The 16876-nt window shown below is 41.6% G+C and overlaps 1 long non-coding RNA gene across 1 annotated transcript in view; it reads right to left on the reverse strand.

Moving 5' to 3' along the window:
• Positions 1 to 12698: 12698 nt before the first annotated feature.
• The window catches only part of LOC106781623 (uncharacterized), a 52730-nt gene continuing 48552 nt past the window's right edge, over positions 12699 to 16876 (reverse strand). Inside the window, exon 5 of the long non-coding RNA XR_002799859.2 lies at positions 12699 to 13442. This is a non-coding gene — a long non-coding RNA (uncharacterized lncRNA). The remainder of the gene's footprint in view (positions 13443 to 16876) is intronic.

The following is a 16876-nucleotide window of genomic DNA, read 5'->3' on the forward strand; positions in this document are numbered from 1 at the left end:
TAAAAAATATTTTTATTTCATCAATAATAAATTAACCTTAGCTTCCTGTACCTTTTTTACTTTATAAACTTTAAAAATTTTTTTAACTTTTTGACTCTTTCATAACAACATTTAGTTTAAAACATAAATACATTGTACACCTGTACAAAAATATTTTCTTTCTTTATATACTTATTCTACAAGTTTTTCTCTATTTTAAAAATTTTTTTTTTTTTTACTTTTTAAACTTTTTGTGAAAAACTGAGACACAGACACACACATTAGCCTAGGCCTACACGGGGTCAGGATCACCAACATCACTGCCTTCCACCTCCACATCCTGTGCCAGTGGAAGGTCCTCAGGGGCAGTAACACACATAGAGCTGTCATCTCCTATGATAGCAATGCTTCCTTCTGGAATAACTTCTGAAGGACCTGCCTGAGTCTCATCTTGAAAAGGTGTCACTCTTTTCAGAAATATGTCCATGGTGGTTTGCTTGGTTTGTTTCTTTTTTTTGTCACAGATTTGCTTGAAAGCAGAAATTGCACCATGAACATTCCTTCCTCTCCATTAATGAAAACTTTTTGATATTAAGATCCATGTTTTCAACTTTTAAAGGAGCTTGTTGAGATCTGCAAAAGCTTCTGCTAAACCCTTCACTGTGAATTTTCTTGGGGTTTCTTCTTCTTTTTCTTCTCCTGCAGTTTCCTTTTCCTCCTCTTCAGCGATGCATTCCTGTTCCAGTTCCAACAACTCCTCAGTAGTCCGTTCCTCAGGAACCACCTCTAGGAGCCCCTCAGCGTCATCCTCATCCACACCCAGGTTAAATTGTTTGCCGTCTCAACAACAGCCTTGTTGATTTTTGCAACCTCCTCATCCTTGTGAAATCCTCTGAAGTCACGGACGAACCTCTTGAGTGTCTTCTTCCATGTGCCATTCATTCACTCCTTGGAGACATCACCCCAAGCCCAGGCAGGGTTCTTGATGCAGCCGTAGATGTCGTAATCCTTCCAGAATTGCATCATTGTCTTCCTCAGATGCAGCAATAGCCTGGGGAAAGCTCCTCCTCGGGTAGTCGGCCTCAAAAGCTGCTATAACTCCTTGATCAAAGAGGTGGTGTTTGGAGGGAGAAATGCCATTTTGATACTGGGATGAAGATCACAAATAAAAGAAGGATGCCCGAGAGCGTTATCAACAATAAGCAAAATCTTGAAAGGTATGTTATTCTCCAAACAGTACTTCTCCATTTCGCTGGCACAGCAATTCAGGAGGGCATCTTGAAAGAGGAGCTGGGTCATCCATGACTTCTTGTTGCTCCTGTAGTACACTGGCAGTGTATGCCTACTGATATGCTTGAAGGCCCTGGAGTCTTCATGGTGCCAGATCACAAAGGGTTTCAATTTGTAGCCTGCAACATTGCCCCCAAGCAAGACTGTTTGTCCTGTCATTAAAAGCCTTAAAACCTGGCACTGACTTGGCCTCCGTATGGATGAAAGTCCTTTCAGGCATCCATTTCCAGAACAAGAAGGTTTCATCTATGCTGAATATTTGCTCTGGCAAGCAATTTTCCTCCACAATCAGCTTATCTAGAATTTCCAAAAATCCTTCAGGTGCTCTCACGTCAGCACTTGCAGACTCACCACTCACTTTCCCGTTATATAATGAAGAACGATTCTTGACTCATTTAAACCACCCAGAGCTAGTGGTAAATTCAACATCTTAGTTGGGTCCAGCCTTTTCTTTCAACATTGTAAACAAACTGTTTGCTTTGGCTGTGACCATCACAGTCCTGAGAGGGATACGCTTCTGTGCCTGGTCTTCGGTCCAGGTCATTAGAAGTTTCTCCATGTCTGATACAGGCCCTTCTCCAATCTTTGTTAGTCTCATTGCCTTCACTGAAGCAGACCCTTTAACAGCTTCCCTCACTTTGTTCTTGTTCTTCACGATGGTAGCTGTGGTGGAACAGGACATGCCCAACTGGCGAGCAATAACCATCACTGATTTTTCACCTTTGTAGTCCTTAATCACTTTTAATTTCATTTCCAGGTCAATCAAATGATGTGGCCTCTTACTGGCAACATTAGCAGTAGATTCTGTAAGCTTAGGGACCATGATAAACGAAACAACACGAGATTAAATCAAGGACAAGAGAAAATGATGCAAATGAGACAGTAAACACGGATGTATGAGGCTGCTGCTGGCGTAACATGGCATGCTATTTCACAGTAAACATTTTTTATAAGAAGAAAGAATGTACTCTAAAATAACAATAAAAAGTATAGTATAGTAAATACATAAACCAGTAATATAGTCATTTATTATCATTATCAAGTACTACATACTGTACATAATTGTATGCTCTATACTTCTATACAACTAGGTATGCAGTAGGTTTGTTTACACCAGCATCACCACAAACATGTGAGTAATTCATCGCACTATGACATAAAGACAGCTATGACATCACTAGGTAACAGGAATTTTTCAGCTCCATTATTATCTTATGGGACCACCGTCACACATGCAGTCTGTCATTGACTGAAACGTCGTTATGTGGTGCATCACTGTATTCTGTTTGGCAATCATATTCTTCACATTACCTGTTTAGGTGGTAATTGTTTTTTAGCTAAAAGTAGAACTTGCCAAAGAAATTTGACAGAGAAATTAATGTAGGAATGAATGGTGGGGCAACTCTCCAGTCAACATTTTATTGTTAATTATAAATTTGCTGCGTAATTTCAGTTCCTAAGGAAGCTTAAATTTTGTTCTGAGACAAATCGTGTGTATCAGAAGCAGCTGCTCCAGAGAGAATTTTTGCTAGCAGTCATTTTCAAATTACACACACACAAATGCGTTCAGCTTTGTTTCTTTCCACTTCAGCCTGATATGAGTGCGTTTATAATTTCTTCACATATAATGTAAAGAAAAATTGGTCAACCTCTCAAAATTTTATTGTGCCTATTCACTTCATTTTCTAAAATCTATGAATAGCTGTGCAGGATAACCAAGCCAAAATCACTTTTAAAATATAGGATAGACGGAAGGAGGGAGAGAGAGAATGAGAGAAAGAAGGAAGCAGGGAAAAGAAATGATGGAAGAAAGGAAACAAGGATGAAAAAGATACATGGGAAGAAGTCCAGACAGAAGGCAGACTACTGGAAGAGCACAGAATGAAGGGAAAAATACAAGTGCCTGTGGTGCTTCTGCATTATAATAACACATCCTGGCCTAACAGTGACGTGCAAGCTAAAATGTCATAGTTGAACTTAGATTCTCCGGGATCGTTCCTGACTTCCTGTCTCCCACTGACAGTGAGGCCTTGGACAAATTATTTTCTAAACCTTAGATCCCCATCTATAAATATGGTTAATAATACCTGTAACCTAAGTTTGACATCAGTGAGAGGAAAATAAGAACTATAATGTGATACCATCACACCCATCAGATAAGCAAAAATGTAAATATTGACAATAATGAGCATTGTTGAGGAGGTCAGCAAATAAAATTCTCACACAGTTGATGAGAATATGAAGTGGAAAGCAATTTAACAACAGAAACAGTTAGAAATGCTCTGATTCAGCTACTCCTCTCCTAGGACGTCCCCAAGAAAAACTCTTGTTTGTGTGAACAAAGAGACGCATACAAGAATGTTTACCACTGTATTATTTGTAATTGCCAAAAATGGAAAAAATTGAATGTCCTTTAACAGAAACATGGATAAATCATAGCATGTTCACACAGTAGTGAAAAGGAATGATATAGAACCACATGTGTCCATATAGATGGCTCTCCTACTCCTGTGTTAAGTAAGAAAAAAAAAGTTTCAGGTTTTAATGTCAAGGCAGAATCACGATAGAACTACAAGAGGGAAGAACTTCACCCAGAGAGCCTGAACTTGAAGCTGGATACGATAACTAATGTGTTCTTGGCTGCACATAAGATAGATATTTTGGTATTGGGATGAGGCATTTAAAAATCCAAACGCATGAAAATCCGAGTGTGACGTGGGTGCAGGGAGGGGAGCCTCAAAGTGGCGGAGCGTGGTGAGCATTCATTCCCTTTCCCTGCCCAGCATCTCTATCCTTTGTTAGCCAGACTTTCTGTTCCTGTCAATCATAATCCCCCCTAAACCTCCATCCCTGACCAGTGGTTGGGCAGAGGGTTCAGTCTAGGTAATCAGACACCCTCTCTCTCCTGGGAATTTAAACCTTGGGAGGAATTACAAAAAGATGAAAAGTGGTGCCAGTATCCCCAAAGAGCCCAAGACTGACCTGGTCACAGGTTGATGACATTGGATCTCCTCCTTCACAAAAAGAGTAGCAGCTTAAAATCACTACCCTTGACACTTAGTCTGGATCTGGATTTGCCGTCCCTGCCTGCTATGCTCTGCCAGCCAGACCGTCCGTGGTCTTACTGAATGTCTATTCACTATGGTGTCCCATAAAATGTTGCTTCTAGTCCACACACTGCATTTTCAAGGGGGGGAGAGGCAACGGGACTCACTGTTCTAGACAGCACGTTGATGGTGGTTAATTTTACAGTGTGGAATACAAATTGCAGAACACGGACGTGGAGCTGTGCACAGCCGGACGGAGCTGGATTTGGAAACGTGGAGGTAGCTGAGGAGACCTGCCTCCCTTTGGGAAGGGGCAACGTGCTTTCAGGTGTCTGAAGAAATAGTTGCATTAGGTAAGCAGGGAGTTTTTTTCTTTTCTTTTCTCCTTCTTATCGGAAGTAACCACATGGGAAGTAGGTATGTTTTGGTGTTGGGCAGCCGGTAAGCGGCCTGTAGGGTGAATGGGGTCAAGTCCTTTTTGTTCTGAACATTATCCACTTCCTAATGAGTCCCAGTATGAGGCACTGACCTAGGGCATCTGACCAAGGGAAAAGGAATCAGACACAGAAACCAAAATTTGGGATATGAAGCTAGAGCTGCAAGGACGGGGGTGGGGTGAAATTTTTCTGGGGGCAATAGCAACAACACGCTCTAACACGCAGGGCCAGCCACAGTCGGAAAGAGACACTACTTATACTAATTCTGTCATGGACCCTGTTGTGAGGTCTTCAAACTGTCTTGCCTAAGATTGATATATGTTACTTCCCAAAACTAGGCTTAATTACACCTGGTTGGAAAAAAAAAAAAAAAAGCACTTGACTGAAGAACAGTACTTGAGCAACATGGGACCATTTTTCCTGTAAGGTGACTTGTCACACTTTTCATACCGCACTGGATTATGAGGATGTAATGTAAGCTGGGCCCAGAGGGTAAGCTATGGGGGACTCTCACAGTCCCCCTGGCTGCAGCCTCGCTCCTCTGAACCCCACTCCCTCAGTTCTGCCTCCAAATAACTGGTTATGCACCCTTCATTGCTCTGTCTTTGCAATGCATGTAATCTGCCGCAGGGACCCCTCTCGGGAGCTGTCACAGCCCTGCTCGACAGCTGCTTTAGCACCGTGGTTCCTCTGGAGCCACCGAGGAGGAGAGACCAATGGCACAAAGATGGAACCCAAGGCTCACCATTTACCACAGGAGAAAACTTGTCTCCCCACCTCAACTGGTGCCCTGTGTTTGAATTTGGCTGTGGCCCAGGGTCGGGATGTGAGGTAACTGCTGTGTATTACTGTGTAACAAAAGGCAAAACTTTTACATTTTGACTGAAGGACTTTGACTCTATGCTTCCAAACAGCTGTATCATAATGGTGTCATCAAAATGTCTCCTGGCTCAAAAGAGCCAAACCAAAACCGTCACTTCCCCGTCTGTGTGGCTACATGGCTGCGCGAAGGTTGTGGACGGCAATTCTGTTAGAAGCAGCTCCTTGAATTTGCTCTCCACGTTGCCCCTGCGGTGGCCCCACTGCTTGGGAGGCCATGAATGATCCTCCAGGGAGGGCAGCGTCAGGAACTTGCTCTTTCCCTTACTGGGTTGTCAACTGCGAGGAGGGTCCCTTGCTGTCTAGTAACCCACACAGGGATGTTACTGTGGTGGCTTGTGAACAACAGGGGTGTGGTGCGGTGGGAAGTGGGGGCCCCCACTTCAAGCTCCTTACTCCCACATAAGGGAAAAGACTTCACTGATGCGCCAGGGGTGAGAGACTGTCTGAGTGTTCGCTTCTGCCCTAATTCTCCCCCTGTTCCCTCCTCCTTCCACAGCCCTCTGCCTTTTAACCCTTTCCTCCTCCGCTCTTCCTATTCCACAGCCACCACCCCGCTTCCCCCAGGAGCTACCGCAACGCACCGTAGAAAGAGCCGAGTCTCAGTCACCACCATTTCTCTCCAAGCCTTCAGACTCTACCATCCCAGCTGTTCCATGATGGAGGGTTTCTACTGTGTCCCCTGCTCTGCTCAGGGGACGGCTGGGTTCTGTTGGCTCTGGGCTGGGAGAGGGTAGAGTGAGAGATGGAAGGAATCTTCTACTCTGGGATCTTTCTAGTACATTCTCTTTTAAAGTATCTAAAACATTAAACACATTTTGTCACCATAGGGACTAATTTTCACTCTCAAACCCACATCGTAAATTCATAGCCATAACTTTGATGTTATTTTACAATGAAAAATACCGTAGCCTTCTTGTGATGAGAATATTTGATCCTTCTTCTGCTGGGTTACACAATGACAAAGCATTCTAGATTAACTGGCGATAAATTTTGCCATGCCCAAATTGCCTCTAATTACTTGATTTCCCTCCTAACCATGGGAGGTAGGGGATGAGTTTCATTTGCTCCACGTACATGCAATGGCAGTCTGACTGGTGATGACTTTCTGTTGAGCCATAATAAATGTCAAATTTGGTAAAATGGTAAAGGGTGCTGCTGGAAAACTTCCATGTAAACTGAACATTCAAGATTTTATCATGGGTTACCATTTAAGAAATCACTTGACCGGGTTGCTGTCTCATCTCCAGTATTTTCACATTTGCCAGTGAGGAGTCGGTGTTCTCTGCCATTTTATGTGACATCTTAAGTGTTCTATTTTTCTATCACCAAATAGATCTCTATACCTTGAATTCAACAATTCCAGAGCTACAATCTTTCTGCCCATGGAATGACTGTTGGCCCTGGGTTCAAGGTCAGAGACCTATGGCTGGCAGCTGATGACAATACAGTCATATTTTTCACAAGGAACCAATTTATGGACAATGGCATTGTCTTGGTCAAGGGATGCTGTAGTCGAGACATGTGGGAAAGAATAGAAAGGCTGAGATTTTTAGAGTACATTCAGCGCATCATTTTGCTGACAGGGCTGTTACCAGAGGGGTTTGGCATGCTGCTCACAAAGCTCCCCTATCATCTGGCTACATTATGCAAATATAGTGTTTGCTATATTAAAAAATACCAGTTATTCTGTTATTTTAAAGCAGAAAAAGTCCCTATAGTGGGAATTTTGAGACAACAATATTATAGGTATGATGCCCTCACCACCTTTGGTTATAATTGTGAAATATAAATCTGATGATGCTGATTAGAGGCACATAGTGGAGGCCAAGTCTTCATCCTAAACAACGCAAGTGCAACTGACATCCTTCTAAGGCTTCTCTTTGGGCTTCTCAGACCAGCAGGAAAAGCACATGAGTCTTTTTATAGGCTTCTATTTTGATTGTTTCAAGCTAGACTAAACCTATAAATCACAAAAGAATTGGATAACTGACACATAACACTTTTTCTGTCCCCCAAAATACCATTTTAAACACATACAGTACTCAGTTCCCAGAGTGGAGATTGTATTAAATCACTTCCTGATAGTTCCCGAGAGTAGAGTAAGCCTGCTGCTTCTTTACAGACTCCCCAACTCCAATTTCACTGGACACGCATTTTGTTAGATAACTGATTTTTTTAATAGACTTTATTTTTAGAACAGTTTTACATTTACAGGAAAGTTGAGAAGATAGTACCAGGAGTTCCTATGTACCTGGGCACCTAGTTTCCTCTATTATTAACATGTTATGTTAGTATGATACATTTTTTATAATTAATGAACAAATATTGATACATTATTATTAACTGAAGTCCATGGTTTATTCAGACTTCCTTGGTTTTTACCTAATGTCCTTTTTCTGTTCCGGGATCCTGTCCACCTTACTGTAGTTAGCACATCTCCTTAGGCTCCTCTCGGTTGGACAGTTTCCCAGTCTTTCCTCACTTTTGATGACCTTGACCATTTTGAGGGATAGTGATGAGGTACATTGTAGGATGCCCCTTGATTTGTCTAATGTTTTTTCTCATGAAGAGACCCTTACGGAGGAAGGTCACAGAGACAAAATGCCATTCTCATCACATCATATCAAAGGTACATACTGTTAACATGATTTATGACCATTGACCTTGACCTTGATCACCTGGCTGAAGTCGTGTTTGTCAGGTTTCTCCACTGGAAAGTGACTCTTTTCCCCACCACTTCTCACACTGTGCTCTTTCGAAGGCAGTCACTATATGCAGCCCACACTTAAGGAGTGGGGAGTTACGCTCCCCTCCTTTAGAGCAAAGTACCTACATAAATTATTTGGAATTCTTCTGCATGGGAAATACTTAATTGTTCTATTCCAGGATACAGGTATAGTAGCGCCAGAATTGTTAACTCGCACCCCCATGAGACACAGCTTCATCAACGAGAGTACAGCTCACACACAGTTCTTTTTGCCTTTAGTCTTACCAACTCCTCTCATTTCCACAGCTACTTAGGTCTACACATTTACCCCTCCCCACTTGAGCGAGGTTGTTTAAAACATTTGTAACACATTTAGATTCTCTTGTGACAGTCTGCATTCCACGCTGGGACCCCCTGACCTCCTAAATGATTTTTCTTTTTAATTCTCATACATAAAAGGTTCACTCTTTGTGTTGTAAAGTTATACAGGTTTGGACAAATGCATAATGTCACGTGTCCACTATTATAGTATCATACAGAATAGTTTCACCACGCTAAAATCTCCTGCACTTCACCAGCTCATCCTTCACTCTCCGCTCGAACCCCTGGCAATCGCGGATCTTTTCACTATCTGTGTAGTGTTGTCCTTCCAGAATGTCACATAGTTGGAATCACACAGTATGTAGCCTTTCCAGACTGGCTTCTTTCACTCGGCAATATGCATTTCAGTTTCCTTCATGTCTTTTTGTGACTTAACAGCTCATTTCTTTTCATCACTAAATAATATTCCATTATATGAATGTACCGAAGTTTGTTTATCCATTCACCTATTGAAGGACATCTTAGTTACACACAGCTTTTAGAGACTATAAATAGAGCTGTTACAAACATTCATGTGAAGGTTTTTGTGTGGGCATAAGTTTTCAACTCATTTGGGTAAATACCCAAGAGTGTGATTTCTGGATCATACGATAAGACTATGTTTAGCTTTGTAAGAAACTGCCAAACGGTCTTCCAAAGTGGCTGTATCATTTTGGATTCTTACCAGCAATAAAAGAGAATTCCAATAGCAGCCCTTTTTTAACAGCAAGAACAAACAAGCCTTCGATTATACAGAATCTCACAGAACAGCTCTGTCATGGAGACTAAGTAGATATTCAGTTTCTATGGTTCACGCCTTCTTAGAGGTGAACACTGAACTTCTATAATTGTGTGGAGACAGCACTTATGTTTGAGGGAACAGAAAAGTATAACTCTTTTCCTCCCCTGCACAGCAAAAAAAATGGCTATAGCAGCATGCACTGGCCAGCTTCTAACTGTAAAAGGCTACTGGGGGAATGGAGCAAATAAATCTATACTGAATCCCATGCATACCAACATTTTATCAAGGAGGAAGGGGATGCACCATTAACATTGCCATTTTAAATAGAAGGAATTTCAGGAATTAAAAAGACTAAGTGATTGTCTTCAGGGGACTAAATGCAAGACAAGTAGAGATATTTTTGGTAAACTCTCATTTCAAATTTCCATCTCATAGCTCATTACAAAAGACACTTATGTTTAAACTACTTGTGAATGAAAGAAATTCATGAAAATGTAGAGACAGATAAGAGATTCAATTAAGCCAGCTCCACTACCCTTGAATTCACCAAGACATAAAACTATCCGCTCTCAGCTAACCCGTGTGCTGAAGGCCTAGCTTATAAATGTGTCTTCCCTACTAATGAACCATCTTATCTTTGCCAAGTTCAAGTCATTCTGCAGAGACCAAGAAGAAGGCATGGCTAAGGTCAACCAGAGATCCAAAGAGGTTGTCCCCTGGGCTGCTGGGGACCTCGCCGAGGTAATGAATGTGCCATTGGATGCCAATGGGGATAGTGAGACAACTGAATGAGGAGATGTGATGCTGAGCTCAAGACCACTCAGAGGAGCAGGCAGGACACTGCGCACCTTAAGTAGAAACCAAAGGAACTTGATGTGACCCGAGGCTGAGAGGGAAGGTGCTGAAGACAGTGTAGCACACGGTAATATCTGATATCCAACATGCAAAAACCAACCAATAGGGAGAATAAATATTAAAGAACTTGTTTGCAACTTTAAAAGAAAAGCAGCTAAAAATCTTTTTTTATTTCTGTAACACCTCTTTCTCTGATGAGTTCAGAACAATTATCACTAACCCCTAATGAGCCTTCACAGTTTGAAGTTTCTCATAATTGAGATTTTCCAGGGATGATTCATATGATAGATTCTGAAGGAATATCTTTTAAAAGGAAGGAAACATTTATAAACTAAATCAGGTCATCTCAGTCCACCATCTGGTGGAAGAATTATGGTCTGCCTGCGGTTGTCACGAGTGCTCTCAGGCCCAGCACACCCTTAGCACTGGGGTGGAAAACCTCTCAAGCCACATCTCTCGCTTGGCAGTAGCCCCTGGGAACTCTGTACTGAGAGGCAGTCAGAAACCGAGTGCCAGCTTAGTGGGGAAGGATGCTGTGCTCAATTGATAATGTCTTGCATGGACAAAGAAGCATAACAAGTGTTTAACAGCAAGCTTGCCCTAAGAGGTTCTGACAGAGAAGACTGTCCCAGACCAGATAACTTCTCCACGCTGCCAAGCTGCCAACTAGAGCGTATTAGCCTGTAATGCCAGACCCCCTTACCTGGCTCCTGGAAACTGGACCAGGACCAGCATTAGAGTATAGAAGAGAGGCACGGGCTCATAGGTGACCAGCTCACATGGCGGCAGGGTGGAGTTTTCAGTCCTCTTCATCTATGTCATGCCTCCCCAGGTAGTCGGAAGTCTTTTAGTAAAACTTTTAAAGTTTTACTTTAAATGGAGATTAATCGTTATTAGCAAGAGAAAGGTGTGCTTGTGTTTTGGGTGCTCCTGTCGCAGGGGAGGTCTTGAGGGAGCTGCTGACTCCAAGGGGCCACTACTGCCTGTTCAGGATGTGACCAGTGCATTCACTTCCTGTGGCTGCTGGGACAAGGCACACAAATTGGTGGCTCAGAGCAACACACATTTATTCTCTTATAGCCTATAGTTCTGGAGGCCGGAAGGCCAAAGTCAACGTCACTGGGCTGAAATCAAGGTGTCCTCCGAGGCTCTAGAGAGGATCCGTTTCCTTGTCTTTTTGAGTATTTCGCATCTTCTACCATGTGAATATTTCACCTATTCAAAAAATAATTGAAATGAAAAACTGGACGACTTGGAAAGGCCATTCTAGCTCCAGAGTTCTCCCCAAAGTCAGCAGAGGCAACTCAGCTTCCCTTTCTGCCCCATCCTGCTCTCTGCCATTTCCATCTGCAAGTATTGACCCCAAGAGCATTTGCTAACGAACAACTGCAAGCTAAACTGCTTCTCAGGGTCTGTTTCCCAGGAAGGAATTTTACACCCAATCTTTCAGCAAATCTGTAAAATTTGCAAAAGATATTTTAACCGCAATTGGTTAAGACTGCTGACTCCTTCCCTCTCAACTTCTGGTCCTTCACGCTTCCATCGTGCGGTGTGGTGTTGGAGTGGCTATGGAATTTGGGGATCAAGTTAATATAAATTCAGCTGGGGATACAACCAATGAGGTTTGAGTCCATTTTTCTTGTCTAAATTATAGTTATTAACTGTTCCTAATTATAATATCAATTCCTATCCATAGCAGAATTTGGGGTACTACAGAAAAAAAAATCATTTACCATACCTCTACTGTTAATAGTTTGGTATAGCCCAAGCCATCTGAGTCCATCTTTCTTGAACTAAGTCCTTGGAACATTTCAAGTTCAGCCCTGTCAAGAAATCCCTACTCAGAAAGTCAGAGACAGTCTTCAAATTTGTGGTTTTTTGATGAAAGACCAAGATATAAAAAAGGTGATGTGCTTCGTCCAGAATCATTCATTAGAGTCAACAGTAAACAGTAAGACCCCAGCCTCAGCCTTTTCATCATTGCCTCTGTCATCATCAAAGACTTCTTGGCATTCCACATCAGTTAAACGCACCCGAATTCCTCGTCAGGATTTCAATGATTCATCTGTTACACATGTTCATGGCACGTCAACATTCCGACCACATTTTTCAAGTCATAAATCATTATCTTCCTTTCTCTAATCACAAGCTACATTACTATTATAAATCATAAATTGGAATACAAAGTGATCAATTATTTAGCCTGTCAAATTCCCAGAGAAGAGAAGAGCATGGATAAGCCTAACACAATTATTTTGTTGTTGTTTTTGTTGAGCACACTTCTGATGGTGAGAAAACTAGCAGGAGTTTTTCCTCACTGCTGGTCAATTTGAATCTCACCCACGAATAAGTAAAACCAGCTTTAGTTATTAGACAACGAATCAATAACCACAGTGCTGTTACACTTCAGGGGGGTTTCCTTCTTTATTGAGCTAAAGAAGACTCGCAACGGAGTGGGAGAGTGTTTAATGAGCTTAAAAATGAAGCCGTTCATTTGATCTGAAGAGATCAACACATTCTCCCCTCACCCCATATTAGCCCATTATTCCCGCTATGGAGAAAACTAGAGGTACCAAAACCATGGAGGGCCCAGGCACGTCCACTCAGAGTGCAGCGCCTTCCCGATCGTCAGCTCTGCTGGATAGACACTGCACGAATTCTTCCTCAGGGTCTCCTCACTTTCCAGCCTCTTCACAGATGGATTTCAGTACAGCTCTACCCTCTGAATTACTGTCTTTTTCCATCCTATTTCTTTGAGTGTAATTCTGATCACATTGGTAGGATCTGGATATTCTCAGAGCCGGGTTAGTAGACGGGCTACTAAGCAGCAGCCAGCCGTAATGGGCATTAGAACAGCTCTGGAGGAAGTCAGAAACATAATGCCATTAACTCGGGTTTCCAGAATCGATCCCTTCCATAATTGGTGAAATGCAATTTGGCCCCATTTCCTCTGAAGTAAAAAGTAGTCTTGAGTGAGAGAAAAAATACTCCTTGCCAATGCCAATCCATGTCCTTTGAGTAATTTTGTGACACACAAAATTTGGGAGGCCCAACAGTCTATGGCACCAACATTGAGACTAGTCATCCAATAGAAGCCGAGAAGTTGATGAAACTGCAGAGCTGACTAACACGCAGCACTGTACCTTTATTGAGAAGAAGAAAGTAATTTAATGTTCTAGAATGTACCTCCCAAGAACTTATTTCATTTCTTGTTTTCCTAAGAAGACAGAAGAAGACAAAATTCACAGATAAGGGGGAAAAAATCACTTTTAAACATGAATAAGACTCTCTCACCAAATCTTCTGTTCCCTCTATCATTATAGAATTGGGTATAAGGTTCAAAAGGAAAATTGATAAATGAAGGATAACTTCAGACAAATAAGAATTTTCCTGAATAGTATTTGTTTCAAACATTAAAAAAGTGTGTTATTATTAACAGGAAATCAGTTTCTTTCTACTCCCGCAAACATGTATTTATTTGCCATCTGTTTATATTCTTTGGTGAAGTATCTGTTCAAATCTTTGCCCATTTTTTTTTATTTGGAGAGTTTTTTCGCTGATTGAGAGTTCTTTATGTATTCTAGGTACAAGTCCTTTATCAGATGGATGATTTGCATAATTTTTCTCACTGTATGTGGTTCATTCTTTCCTCCTCTTAACAGAGTCTTTCAAAAAGCAGAAGGCTTTAATTTGGATGAATTCCAGCTTATCAATATTTTTCTTTATGAATCATGCGTTTGGTGTCATATCTAAGAAATCTTTGCCTAACTCAAGAACATGAAGATTTCTCTTACGTTTTTTCCCAATAGTTTTACAGTGAACATTTCACATTTAGGTCTATGATCCCTTGAGTTCACGTTTGTATATAGTGTGAGGTAGGGGTCAAAGATCATTCTTTTACATATGAATATCTAATTACTCCATCACCATTTTTTTAAAAAATTACCCTTTCTCCACTGAATTCCCTGTGCGCCCTTCTCAAAAACATGTGTGCATCCACTTCTGAACTCACTATTTGGTTCCATCGATGTATTTGTTTATCTGTATACCAATACCATACTGTCCTAATTAGTGTAGATTTATGCCTTGAAATCAAGTAGTGCTAGTCCTCCACGTTTGTTCTTTATCAAAGATCTTTGAGCTAGTCTAGATATTTTACATTTTCATACAAATTTTAGTAGCTTTACTGAGCTATAACTTACATATTATAACATTTACCCACTTTAAGTGTACAATTCTATGGGGTTTAGCCTGTTCACAGAATTACACAGCTATCACCACAATCTAATTTTAGAACATTTTTCTCACCTGAAAACCAAACCTCGTGCCTATTAGTAGTCACTCCCCATCCCCCTGCAGCAACCACTAGCCAATGTGCTCTCTTTACAGATTTTCCTATTCTGGACATTTCATATAAATGGAATGATGTAGCATGTCGTCTTTTATGTCTGGCTTATTTAATTTAGCATAATATTTTTCAGGTATTCCATAATTAGCTTCTATCAGTACTTCATTCTTTTTTTTTTTTTTTTTTTTTGGAGGAAGATTAGCCCTCAGCTAACTACTGCCAGTCCTCCTCTTTTTGCTGAGGAAGCCTGGCTCTGAGCTAACATCCGTGCCCATCTTCCTCTAGTTTATACGTGGGACGCCTACCACAGCATGGCTGCCAAGCAGCGCCATGTCCGCACCCGGGATCCGAACCAGCCAACCCCGGGCCGCCGAGAAGCGGAACGTGCGAACTTAACCGCTGCGCCACCGGGCCGGCCCCAGTACTTCATTCTTTTTAATAGCCAAATAGTCTTCCATTGCATGGATATACCACTACACTTTGCTTATCCTTTCATCAGTTGGTAGATATTTGGATTGAGTTGTTTCCACCTTTTGGCTGTTATGAACAATGAGAATATACAATGTTACAGTCATTTTGGAAAACAGCTTGGCGTTTCTTACAATGTTAAACATACACTTACCATATAACCCAGCAATTGGATTCCTGGGGTTTACCCTAGAGAAACGAAAACTTATGTTCACACAAAAATCTGTACGGGAATGTTTATAATAGCTTTATTTGTCATAGTTAAGCCCTGGAAACAAGCCGAACGTCCTACATAGAGTGACTGGATAAACAAACTGTGGTATACCCGTACAATGGAATATTACTCAGCAAAGGAATGAACTTTCGATACACTCTAAATTTGGATGAATCTCAAGGACATTATGCTAAGTGAAAAAAAGTCAATCTCAAAAGGCCACATATTCTATTATTCTATTTATATGACAGTCTCAAAGTGAAACAATTATAGTGATGGAGAATAGAGGAGCCACTGTTAAGGGACTGGAGAAGAGTGTGACTGCAAAGGGGTAACACAAGGGAGTGTCTTTGTGGTGATGGAACATTCCTGTACCCTTATTGTGGTCATGGTTACTCACACCTAGACATGTGACAAAATAGCATGGAACTATACGTCAAAAATGTTGAAAAGTGCATATGAAACTGGTGAAATTCAAATATGGTCTGAGATTGAGTTAATGGTGTTATACTAACATCAATTTCCTGGTTATGACAATGTACTATGCGTATCATCACCTGGGGAAGCTGGATAAAGAGGATGCAGGAAGTATATCACTATTTTTGCAACTTCTTGTGAATCTTAAACTATTTCAAAATAAGGGAACTATTTTCTTAAAGTTAAGCCTAATCTTTGCTATACTTTGGGGAACTTAAGGGAAGGGACCATCCTACTCATGGAATGAAGTAAATAAGAAGTCAAGAATTCAGTACAGATTGGTTAACTCAACCACCACTTTATAGAAGATATTAAAAATATATACATATAAATTTCTCAGACTTTATGTCAACTAAATATGGCCATTTGACAGAGTTCTAGCTAAAAATATATAAGTAGAAGTCTGGTGGTGCCAACTCTTCTCCTTTTATCATTTTCCTGCCTGGACTGTGGAGATGACCTGGAGATACAAGCAGCCATTTTGCAACCACGAGGATAAAAACCACAAGCTAAGAATGCCGGCACAAAAGGAGTCTGTACTATATACCTCTGAACTTGTTTTGTAACAAAAATAGATCTGTATCCATCTAAGCCACTATAGTTTAGTCAAAGCTGAATGCCATCCCTACGAGGAGAAAATATATCGTTTCTCCTGGGGCAGTAGGGCTCACCCATGGAGGGGCAAAGCATGAGGGCCATCAGCCAGAGAGGTCCCACTGTGCAGGTACAACAAGGAGCATGGAGGGCAATGAGGTGAGGAAGTGGGGCTTACCACATGTGAGGCAGCCGCAGGACCTCTCCAACATTGCTGAGTACACCTTGGGGAGGATAAATAAAGCGAGTGGGTCTTGGGCCATCATAATTTGGGTTACATTTGGGTAGCCTCGGTTCCTTGCTGGCCACCGGATCACCACGTAGGAAGGGAAGGGCAGACCAAATGGAAACCGCTCACTGCACACCAAGCTAAGGCCAACTCAGTAGCTTGCGCCTCCTCTAGGGACCTCAGGAAACACGGAGGTTGCTTCTGGGAGCTCTGACATCAAGACCAGCGTGCAGAGCGAGCTTCAGTG

Source organism: Equus caballus, chromosome 14 (assembly GCF_041296265.1).
Source record: "Equus caballus isolate H_3958 breed thoroughbred chromosome 14, TB-T2T, whole genome shotgun sequence".
Lineage (NCBI taxonomy): Eukaryota > Metazoa > Chordata > Mammalia > Perissodactyla > Equidae > Equus > Equus caballus.